Here is an 11,581-nt window from a genome sequence, read left to right on the forward strand (position 1 = left end):
ATGAAAAAAAAATATTGATAGAAAATTTAAAAAATATATGTAAAGCAAAAATGTGATTTAACGGGAAATTGTCACCTGGTTCAGGTTGGCCAATCTGTGACTTGCAGGAATCAGAACCTGGCTGTACAATTACAGTTAGGGCAGAGACACACTGGCAAATTTTTCGTCCGAGAATCGGATCTTAAAACTTGCCCTGGCCGGCACCTCTCCTGACCTGAGCATGACAGTGTGATGGATTACTATGCAGCTGTCAAGTTCAGGTCAGGAGAGGTGCCGACCAGGGCAAGTTTTACGATCCGATTCTCAGACGAAAAATTCCCAGTGTGTCTCTGCTCTTAGGTGTAATTTTCTCCAAAACACTCCAGAGAAAATATAGTATAAACATCCAGAGACAAGACTAGTCTGTCTCCGCTTCCAGACGTTTTTTCCAAGACGTGATTGACAGGTTTCTCGCTATAGGAGAGACCTGTGACTCATCTGCAGTGGCGCTGTGAGGAGATAGCTGGGAGTGGTTCTGGACTAGTCTCATCTTCAGCTATGGTTCTAGGACAGAGCCTTAAGGTTCCTATTCTTTGAAAAGCAAGAGCATTTCTGACTGCAAGTGTTTGGGTTGCATGAATCAAATTCTTTATAACCAATGGGTCTTTTTCTGATGATAACTTCCTTTTAATTTTTTGTCGATGGAACCGTGTAAGGACTTGTTTTTTGCACGTCGAGCTGTACTTTTTATTGTCATAATTTTAAGGTACATGTGACATTTTTGTGGTCCTTTTTGGATGAAATGTGGTGTCCAAAAAAACTTCAGTTCGCTGCAGTTGGATTCTGCGTTATCATTTTGGCATTTAACTTACAGTATAGGATAATTATTTTTTCTATTTTATTAGTTTGGGCAATTACACGATGCCATATATGCTAGTTTTTTTTTTTTTACATTTTGCTATACATGTTTGGAGGAAAAGAGGGTCGATTTAATAGTTAATATTTTTATTTTTCTTAAAGTATTTTTAAAATCTACATGTGAAGGAGAGAATGGCTAATGAAATCAATTGTTAACCTTACATAAGCTAGTAATATATGTGGTGCGGAAAGATGGCGTCTACATCCTGGAACTACTCCGTGGAATCCTTGGAATGTGAGGTGGATACACTGAAGACCATATATGGAACGGACCTAACACAGACTGACACAATGGCTGAAGCTGTGTAACACCCTCTTCCTGCCTGACATGATCTTTCGTTTGTACTAATAAAGTTCAGTTCTGTGCCAGCTTTTGCCGAGGAGCACACATCTGACCTTGCATCCAATGTCTTTCTTCTATGCATGCACTTGGCTCATATTTATTAGGTCAGAGGCAGGCAATCACTAAGATCTCATGCTAAGATATCACCCCAACATACATGCAATTCAATCTACATGATACTGTTGTATTGTATGTATAGTGAAATTGCCAACCTCTTTGGAAGTCCAGATGCTGTCTGGGCTTCTTAGCAGTTTTAATGTGGCAGACACAGGGCCTTTCAGCAGGCCCCTGTCTGATATGGCAAGCCATTGACACTGCGCTGGGGGGGGGTAATACACATCAGAACAAATGGCTGCCGTGTTGACGCCTTTTAAAAGCTGCTATCATGCTTGAGAGGTTAACCTGTTAAGAATGGAAAATTCTTTCAATTGCAGCAGTTCATCTTGGGTGCCGGCTATGCAACACAGCTGGCACCTGCCCTATAAGAAGCCGAATCAACTCCTTAGCCCGTATCATGTAAGCCAAGGGTCTCAAAACACGGCCCCTGAGGCTGCTTCATGCGGTCCGCAGGCACTGTAGACCCCTTGGTAATCCATGCCTGGTCCAGGGGGCCGCCAAAGGCAGCATTTTGCATCAGCTGAACTCTGATCCTCCAGATATAGAGACCCTTATGCAAAGCTGCTGCACAATCTTCAGCATCACTTGTGACATCACAACTAAGTTATCATGTTGTATGTGTAGTTGTGTAACCTTTGAGTCATGTGATGCGTCTACTCACAGATCTGTCGTTAAATGCTCTCAGTTTTACAAGGCTGTTAAAACCGTAAAAATAATTGCAGTGATCAGTCCGGAATCATACTGTGTCATGCCGGGTTACACCATCAGTTTTACTACTATATCTGTGTCCTGTACATTGTGTAACGCAAAACGGAGAAACAGACCTTTCTTCACTGACATCAGCAATATAGTCAGTAAACACAACTACAAGGCATCCATCCAAGAAAAAAATATTTTAATAATTATATTCTTGCACATAGGGAGAAGCATTATAGCAGTAATTTTTTATATAGGGGCAGTATTATAGTAGTTATATTCTTGTACATAGGAGCAGTATTATAGTAGTTATATTCTTGTACATAGGGGGCAGTATTATAGTAGTTATATTCTTTTACATAGGAGCAGTATTATAGTAGTTATATTCTTGTACATAGGAGCAGTATTATAGTAGTTATATTCTTGTACATAGGGAGCAGTATTATAGTAGTTATATTCTTGTACATAGGAGCAGTATTATAGTAGTTATATTCTTGTACATAGGGAGCAGTATTATAGTAGTTATATTCTTTTACATAGGAGCAGTATTATAGTAGTTATATTCTTGTACATAGGGGCAGTATTATAGTAGTTATATTCTTGTACATAGGAGCAGTATTATAGTAGTTATATTCTTTTACATAGGAGCAGTATTATAGTAGTTATATTCTTGTACATAGGAGCAGTATTATAGTAGTTATATTCTTGTACATAGGAGCAGTATTATAGCAGTTATATTCTTGTACATAGGAGCAGTATTAAAGTAGTTATATTCTTGTACATAGGGGCAGTATTATAGTAGTTATATTCTTGTATATAGCGGGCAGTATTATAGTAGTTATATTCTTGTACATAGGAGCAGTATTATAGTAGTTATATTCTTGTATATAGGAGCAGTATTATAGTAGTTATATTCTTGTATATAGCGGGCAGTATTATAGTAGTTATATTCTTGTACATAGGAGCAGTATTAAAGTAGTTATATTCTTGTACATAGGGGCAGTATTATAGTAGTTATATTCTTGTATATAGGAGCAGTATTATAGTAGTTATATTCTTGTATATAGGAGGCAGTATTATAGTAGTTAGATTCTTGTACATAGGGGCAGTATTATAGTAGTTATATTCTTGTACATAGGTAGCAGTATTATAGTAGTTATATTCTTGTACATAGGTAGCAGTATTATAGTAGTTATATTCTTGTACATAGGGGCAGTATTATAGTAGTTATATTCTTGTACATAGGAGCAGTATTATAGTAGTTATATTCTTGTACATAGGGGCAGTATTATAGTAGTTATATTCTTGTACATAGGAGCAGTATTATAGTAGTTATATTCTTGTACATAGGAGCAGTATTATAGTAGTTATATTCTTGTACATAGGAGCAGTATTATAGTAGTTATATTCTTGTACATAGGAGCAGTATTATAGTAGTTATATTCTTGTACATAGGAGCAGTATTATAGTAGTTATATTCTTGTATATAGCGGGCAGTATTATAGTAGTTATATTCTTGTACATAGGAGCAGTATTATAGTAGTTATATTCTTGTACATAGGGGCAGTATTATAGTAGTTATATTCTTGTACATAGGGGCAGTACTATAGTAGTTGTATTCTTGTACATAGGTAGCAGTATTATAGTAGTTATATTCTTGTATATAGCGGGCAGTATTATAGTAGTTATATTCTTGTACATAGGAGCAGTATTATAGTAGTTATATTCTTGTACATAGGGGCAGTATTATAGTAGTTATATTCTTGTACATAGGGGCAGTACTATAGTAGTTGTATTCTTGTACATAGGTAGCAGTATTATAGTAGTTATATTCTTGTACATAGGGGCAGTATTATAGTAGTTATAATCTTGAACATAGGGGCAGTATTATAGTAGTTATAGTCTTGTACATAGGGGCAGTATTATAGTAGTTATATTCTTGTATATAGGAGGCAGTATTATAGTAGTTATATTCTTGTACATAGGGGGCAGTATTATACTAGTTATATTCTTGTACATAGGAGCAGTATTATAGTAGTTATATTCTTGTACATAGGAGCAGTATTATAGTAGTTATATTCTTGTACATAGGAGCAGTATTATAGTAGTTATATTCTTGTACATAGGAGCAGTATTATAGTAGTTATATTCTTGTACATAGGAGCAGTATTATAGTAGTTATATTCTTGTACATAGGAGCAGTATTATAGTAGTTATATTCTTGTACATAGATAACAGCATTATAGTAGTTATATTCCTGTACATAGGGGCAGAATTATAGCAGTTATATTCTTGTACATAGGGGCAGTATTATAGTAGTTATATTCTGGTACATAGGGGCAGTATTATAGTAGTTATATTCTTGTACATAGGAGCAGTATTATAGTAGTTATATTCTTGTACATAGGAGCAGTATTATAGTAGTTATATTCTTGTACATAGGAGCAGTATTATAGTAGATATATTCTTGTACATAGGAGCAGTATTATAGTAGTTATATTCTTTTACATAGGGGCAGTATTATAGTAGTTATATTCTTGTACATAGGAGCAGTATTATAGTAGTTATATTCTTGTACATAGGAGCAGTATTATAGTAGTTATATTCTTGTACATAGATAACAGCATTATAGTAGTTATATTCCTGTACATAGGAGCAGTATTATAGTAGTAATGTTTTTGTACATAGGATCAGTATTATAGTAGTTATTTTGTACATGGAGGATAGGATTATAGTATGCATTTTCATTTACAGGGGATTAATGGGGGAAAGCACCTGATGCTGTTCTGTGGGGGAAAGCACCTGATGCTGTTCTGTAGCCTGATTGTTACGCACATGTCTCAGCTCCAGGTCTGGGCTCAAATCCTTTTGCTGTTCTTCACATTAGGTTTCACAAGTGTCCTGGTGTATTCCAGTAATATCCTCAGCCAAGGCCTATTAAGGTTAATTCTCCCACTCCTCTGTGTCTGAGAATTTAGTATACAGTGTTCCCTGTTACCTTGTGCCTTGGAGTTTTATCTCATCAGCTCTCTCAGCTGCAATGACCTCTGCAAATTTTTGTGTTTTTTTTCAATCTGCATCTACGTCTTGGCTTGGACCTGTTGATCAACTCTTCATCTGCTGTATGCATAACAGACTCATCTCTGGACTAGCTCACTTTACAAAGCTGCTGCATCAGAGTGTTTTGTCTCAACAGACAAGTTTGCCCGCTGTAAAGCAGCGGTAGCATTGTACACAGTGATGAGGCAGTGACCCACAAAGTTCAAACACAAAAGTTTCTTTAATGTGTTATCTTCACACAGAAAAGGTTCCAATCCACGCAAATGCATATAACTTTAGTGCATATAACTTCTGTGCATATTATCAGTGTTCAATTCACACCAGTTCATAGCACTACATACGGTAGTACAAGGCATCGTTTAGATTGCAGTCACTACCCACGCTAGTCCTCCTCTGACTGGTTCCGTGGGTGTCCTGCACCGCTTGTATCACAGTTTCTACTCACAGCTGTACACAGTCCAGGATATCCTCCAGATGACAGCCGGGTACCATATCCACCTGTTTTCTAATCATTACACGCCAGTCCTCTTTCGGGCACAGTACATCCACCTCCGATCACAGGACTGTCCACATCCGAGACCAGTTACCGTGGACGACTTGCATCACTGTGTATGCTGTCAGTGCCAGGCCTATTGGCTCTGCTCTGCACACCAACTGCTCTGCACAGCGACAAGCACCAACTCACTCTGGCCCTGACACATCTGAGACTCACTCAAAACTACTCGGTCTTCTCTAACCCTTTCCTGCAGGGCTTTTATCACAGAAACCTGTGGCTTTCAGCCACATGGAAAACCTAGGTTCGGAATGGAACAGCCTGCACAAACTACTATCCTGCAATCTGTATCATACACAACATCCAGAGCAGGTTTTCCCTACTTCTGTCTTGAACACTAACATGTCCAAGACTATCACTTACTTTTATTATCAGTCTGCATTGCAGTCACAGCTACGCCCATGACTTCCATGCACACCTATGGCCTTCATATGCCTCCATGCACATCCTGGGGAGATCACACAGCGACCCCTACCTGTGACATTGCTCACTGCTTCCCCACTGCAATCCCAGCTACGCCTGTGACCGCAATGCATCCGCATAGACTCAATACGTCTCCGTGTGTATCCTGGGGAGAACACAGAACACCCCCTAGCTGTAACAGGGGTCACTGCCTCACACCGCTTAGCATTGCTGTCAGCTGCTATGCATTTGTTTGCTGATTAACCCACTCCCTGCTGCAGGAATAACAAACTCTCCTCTGGACTTGTTCACAAGACACTGCAGCAATTCCTGGCCTAGTTATACTACCTGTGCCCCTTTGTTTGTCTACACCTCTGCTCCGCTTGCCTGCCTACCGTTCAGATTACGCCACGGTCCTGAATCTCACTGTTCCACTGGCAAAATTTAGGCCACTTTGCCATCTCCTCAGTCCATTTGTTCACCCAACCCTACCCTACCCTGTGGTCTAGGGAATCCAACTCACTAGGTGACCCCTAATTACTCATAATCCTATTTCTATGTGTCACAATGACTGGAGTGCAGATGGCTGGGTCTCTAAAAGACTTAACTGTACATAAGCAGATAAGGGTAAATGAGGATAACATATACATGACATTTCTTTTCTGGAGCACTGACTGTCTGGAATTAATGCAGTGCATACATATTACAAAGTCAATGATCCCGGAATCTCTATACTTACTGTCTGTGAATACAGTCCTGCGGCATCAGAAACATTCACCATGCCATTAATATCCACAGGTAATGGCAAAAATTGGCTGTATAATGGCGCATTTTGAGCAGGGTTATGGGGTACTGTAATCAGGCTGTCACTTTTACGGTTGCACCGACTATACTGAATCCACGTCTTTCCTTACCTTGAATGGTGTCCATTGCAGTCCATTTTATTGGTGAAGATGTGACCATACCCTGCCTAAAAATGTATGTCATACTGCATGGTGCCCGAGTAACAGTGCCATACATTGGTGATATAATACTTCTCACTGTTACCCGAATAAAAATGCTATACAGTGCCCCATTATCGTACACGTATAATATGCTTTACTGCGCCACACAATGTAATAGCCTCCATATAGTGCTCAAATAACATATTGACCTTATGACAGCGCCTACATAAAGCATCTAAAGAACAGAGCTATACTAATAAATAATATAAAATTGGAGAGGGTTGCAAGGGTCGAGCAACAGGTCATCTGTGTCATCCCCTTCAGCATCGGCAGTATATGTAGTTGTGTGGGTCACAGTGGGTGCAATCATATATCCATACACTCCCCTTCATCGGGTAACGGCTAGATTTCCTTTTGCATATTACCACAAGGGTGAAACAACTTCTTGAAAGTAATCAAAAAGTGTTTTATAAATGACAAATTCACTAGGGTGTTGAAGATGTGACAAAAATGTGGATTTATTGCAACCACATATGGGCGACATTTCAGCCCACTGTTAAGCCAAAACTTTACGTAGAACATATGGCTGTGTATATGTCTTGTATTTTTAATGGAAACCTCCCTGAGTCCCTGAAGTGTCAGGAGCTTGTGAAACCTGTCTGTGATCTCCCTATAGCAGCTACTTTGGGTAGGTCTCTTAATTCAGGAAATTGGTGAGAGGTGGGGAAAGGGACATGGGAATATTCGCTGCTGCAGTCTATGGTCTAGTTTGTTCAGCAAATGGATACCCCTCCTAAAATCTTGCAGTGAAAAGTTGGAAAATATGGCATGTCAATGGTAGCAATAGGAGCACAGTAATGGTGCCTCAAAAGATAATCCAATTGATAGTGGCGTGGTGGACACTCATACTGTTATATTTTACCCAAGCAGAGCCTTAAGGTGCTTACAAAGTGACACGATCCCCAGAGCAAAGAAGAATCAGGAACCCCATACTCGTGACAGCCACTTGAAAGTTGACTGAGAATGGTGGACACATTGCATTAGGTAGAAGATGGACATCAACCTAGTGGAGCAGGACATGAACTCCCTGCAAGTCATGGGGATAATTGCACGATAGGTATTGCTGGCGGACCTAGATAAAAGAGGGCCACTATGCAAGAACAGTATATGGGCCCTGTGGAGACACAAGGGTCAGTGGATGCTCTCATCCGCTGATCCAGCTGTCTTTAGAATCATAGAATGGTAGAGTTGGAAGGGACCTCCTGGGCCATCTGGTCCAAATCCCTGTTCAAAGCAGGATTCACTAAATCATCGCAGACAGATGCCTGTGCAGCCTCTGTTTGAAGATTTCTATTGAAGGAGAACTCACCACCTCTCATGGCAGCCTGTTCCACTCATTAATCACCCTCACTGTCAAGAAGTTTTTTCTTATATCTAATCTGTGTCTCCTCCCATTCAGTTTCATCCCATTTCTTCTAGTCTTTCCTTGTGCAAATGAGAATAAAGATGATCAGATGATCCTTCTACAATGTGACAGCCCTTGAGATATTTGTAGACAGCTATTAAGTCTCCTCTCAGCTTTCTCTTTTGCAGGCTAAACAATCCCAAATCCTGCAACCGATCCTCATAGGACATGGTTTGCAGACCGGTCACCATTCTGGTCGCTCTTCTCTGAACATGCTCCAGTTTGTTGATGTATTTTTTAAAATGTGGTGCCCAGAACTGGACACAATATTCCAGATGAGGTCTGACCAAAGAGGAGTAGAGGGCAATAATGACTTCACTTGATCTAGACTGTACAGTATGCTTCTGTTAATACATCCTAGAATTGTATTAGCCTTTTTTGCTGCTGCATCACACTGTTGACTCATGTTCAGTCTGTGATCTATTAGTATACCCTTATCTTTTTCACATGTGCTGTTGCTTAGCCCTAGAAAAAGCGCATGGACCAGGGTTCATCCGACTGAACACTCGCGCTTCTTTTCCGTGGGCATAATACTATTCAGACAACATAGTTTGAGGGTAAAACAGTGTTGCAAAACTTTACTGAACCACCAACGGGCAATAACAAATAGCACAATCCCAGCAAGTACATAAGGTGGTGCAAATTACACAGTATGACCCATCTGCTGGTTCGCCATTATTAGAGCAGCTGCGACTTCTGGACTTCCAGGGCCCACTACCCCCACCAGTAGCACACCGCTTTTGGCGGGCACCCACAGAAAAGCGATAACAACAAGCTTAGGAAGTTGACAGTCCATTGAGGTACGTGGCCAGGTGACCTGATTGTCCCAACCTGGATTCTGTGAATGTCTCCATGGGTTCAGCAATGATCAATGGATCAGATCTGTATTCCTCCAGCTGGGGCCGTGGTTCTCTAAGCTGACTTCCTGTAGAGCATCTCAAATCTGTATCCCTTTGGTTAGAGCCATGGTGTCCTGGCTGTTGTTCTGTAGAGTCTCTCTGCAGAAAGATAAAGGTCCCTTTGTATACCCACATCTGTCATGCAGGCCATCATCCACAGATAATGGGAAAGATGGGATGAGGTCAACTCTCATTGTTTAAGTATTTAATCATTCTGCATATAGTCTGTCCTTCACTGTTTGCAGGTCAACAAGCTACATGGACTTATACAATGGGTAATCAACAAATTGGCAAACATTCATTGTTTAATAACACTTCATCCCCGTCATCCAAGGATAGCAGCACAATAAACTGTAGGAGCTGATATAAGAGGTAACAGCAGCCATTCAACAATTGACAAACATCAATTCAATCTACAACAAGAGTCAAGACTCATATTAACAATAGTTTATGTCTCCTGAAAAATATGTCTGGCCTAATTAAGAATAAATGTTGCATCGTTACAGGCCCTTTGAGGTCTAATATCTCATCATAATGCACAATTCCACCTTCTTTGAGGGTGATAGCAGCCCACTTACCTGGGGCCCCGTGTGACTGCACAGGTTGCATTAATGATACATCTTCCCCTGATAGGTACAGTATATAATGTATGTAGCACTATATCATATATATGTAATGTATAACTGTGCTATATATGTATACGGTGTTCATATATTTGTTCCCATTCTCCCCCATTTGCACAACAGCCCCTCTTATCAGCGTTTTTCTCCAGTTTCTTGAGAGCAGCCATGCTCCCTTCTTTCATTGTTTAAGTATTAAGATTTATTATAAAAACAGGCTGATTCAAAAGCTGGAAGATTTCCTAGAACAGATCAGTCGAGGACTTTCTAAACATATCCATTCTCGGAGGAGTTTGGCTGCTGTTAGGTTTTCTACTTTGAAAAGGAATCGTCTGTACTTTGCCTAAATGACTTTCAGAGAACGCAGCGGCGGCCGTCATTAAATGTATATTTTCATTCCTTCTATCCCCGCATCAGAGAAGATGAATATAAATGTGGGCACGGCCTGGACATGGCGCAGATTTTATCTCCTGGGTACATGTTGGAACTAATATGGAGATGCCAGGTTTCGAAAAGAAAATCTAGTATTCGACGTGTCTTTGTTGGAAAAAAACGGTTGTGCCACCAGCTATTGGTGGGGTTATTACATCTGTTACTGGACAGACCTCTTTATTCAGTGTATCCATGCTGCTTTATGTGTGGTGGATTCATGCATGTGATCGCTCCCAATCAATGAGCCCAAAGCATCAGAAACATCTTCTCACCAAATATTAGAGGAAATAACACAAACAGCAGGGGACGTAATAAGAAGTACATGTAAGCAAAATGTGGGAGTAAGGGCCGTCTTTAAAGGATTCCAGTTGAAAAATTGATCTGTTTTGCCTGATCCAACAGCAAAACGTTATATATCTATTTTTCGGAGAATCCCTTTATATTGACGGGAAGAGGAGTTGCAGCATGGACTGCTGACCTGCAGCAGCGCAGTCTGGTTGGAACTACGGAGACTGTAGAGAAAGGTTGATGACTGGAGAAGTAACAGAAGTGGCAGAGCAGAGTAGATCAGGAGGCTAACTGAAGCGATGAAGCAGAGTCCAGTGATGTAACAGAGTTAAGTGGGTCAGAAAATCACAATTTCAAAGAGTCTAGTGATGTAGCAGAGTTGAGTATCTCAGGAAGCAAATTGTGGCAATGCAGCAGAGCCTAGGTATGAGCAAATATGGAAAAGAAAAAACTCGGTCTGTTGGAGCGCTGCAGTAAATATGAAAAAGGCAATAATGGATTAGAAGGTGCAAACTTTTACTGTTCATCCGACTACTACAGCGGTTCGCTCCGCTACCACCCGCGGCTGTTAGCCTCATAGGCCTTGGTACATCACTCTCTGCCTCACGTACACTGAGGTTAAGCAGGGGTGCACTACCCGAAAAGGTTAGTGGCTCCACAGCTCTGCTCTACTCATTGCCATTGTCCCACTGGTCCTGCTCATGCACATCCCTATCTTCTCTTTTTTTTTTTTTTACATAGGTATGAGCAAAGTCAGGTGCAGTATGTAAGGAGGCACACTGTTTTAATCTAGGAGAGCCCAATGACGTAGCAGAGCAGGATATGTCAGGAGGCACTATATAAAGGTAGCCAAGCTAGGTATGTC

Source organism: Dendrobates tinctorius, unplaced genomic scaffold (genome assembly GCF_039654945.1).
Source record: "Dendrobates tinctorius isolate UK_male_01 unplaced genomic scaffold, ASM3965494v1 ptg000116l, whole genome shotgun sequence".
Classification (NCBI taxonomy): domain Eukaryota; kingdom Metazoa; phylum Chordata; class Amphibia; order Anura; family Dendrobatidae; genus Dendrobates; species Dendrobates tinctorius.